The sequence below is a fragment of the Phytophthora infestans genome, genomic scaffold, assembly GCF_000142945.1.
Source record: "Phytophthora infestans T30-4 supercont1.52 genomic scaffold, whole genome shotgun sequence".
Classification (NCBI taxonomy): domain Eukaryota; phylum Oomycota; class Peronosporomycetes; order Peronosporales; family Peronosporaceae; genus Phytophthora; species Phytophthora infestans.
In genome coordinates this window covers 706,498-707,374 of record NW_003303707.1, presented here as the reverse complement: position 1 = coordinate 707,374, position 877 = coordinate 706,498, and the positions used below count along the sequence as shown (strand labels likewise).

Genomic DNA, 877 nt, shown 5'->3' with positions numbered 1-877 from the left:
TAACAGTATTAACTCTCTACAGCACTTTGACCGGTTACTTTCGCCGCCCCATAGCGAAAGTAAATCACTTTAACGCAGCCTTATTTCGACTGCTTAACTTTATAGTTTTAATCTTGCGCGTTTGCAATTGGGGGGAGAAATGTTCATTTCTGAACAAATCAATAGAACAAGGGCTAAATCTCAGCAGATCGTAGTACAAGACTACTCTCATGCTTACAACACCCCGTTCTGTAGTTAAGTCGTCTACAAAGGATTTATCTTTCCCAATATTTGAAATTACAAATCAGCCTACTCTCCACCGCCAGTACTTGACAGGCAGCGGAGTGCGTTGCAATTGTATGATGTTGGGTGTCCAGAAGACACCTATCGCTATTCGCGGCACATCGGGAAAGGTGATTATCGTCTATTCCAGCATGGATTCTGACTTAGAGGCGTTCAGCCATAATCCTACAGATGGTAGCTTGGCGGCACTAGCTTTTCAGCTAACCGCAGTTACCAATTATCTGAACCAACGGTTCCTCTCGTACTGGGTTGGATTACTGTTTAGACAACGAACTCATCAGTAGGGTAAAACTAACCTGTCTCACGACGGTCTAAACCCAGCTCACGTTCCCTATTAGTGGGTGAACAATCCAACAATTGGCGAGTTCTACTTCGCATGATAGGAGAGCCGACATCGAAGATCAATAGCAACGTCGCTATGGACGCTTGGCTGCCACAAGCCAGTTATCCCTGTGGTAACTTTTCTGACACCTCTAGCTTAGATTCAAAGATCTAGAGGATCGATAGGCCACGCTCTCACGGTTGTATTCATACTGATATCACATCAAGTGAGCTCTACCTTTGTCTACATGAGATTCTGTCTCATGAGCTCACT

General features: G+C 44.6%; 1 non-coding gene across 1 annotated transcript; it reads right to left on the bottom strand.

Moving 5' to 3' along the window:
• Positions 1–278: 278 nt before the first annotated feature.
• On the bottom strand, positions 279–819 carry PITG_33313 (the record flags this gene model as incomplete). Its single annotated transcript, XR_009934707.1, has 1 exon — positions 279–819. It is a non-coding gene; the product is annotated as a 28S ribosomal RNA (ribosomal RNA).
• Between the last annotated feature and the right edge of the window lie 58 nt (positions 820–877).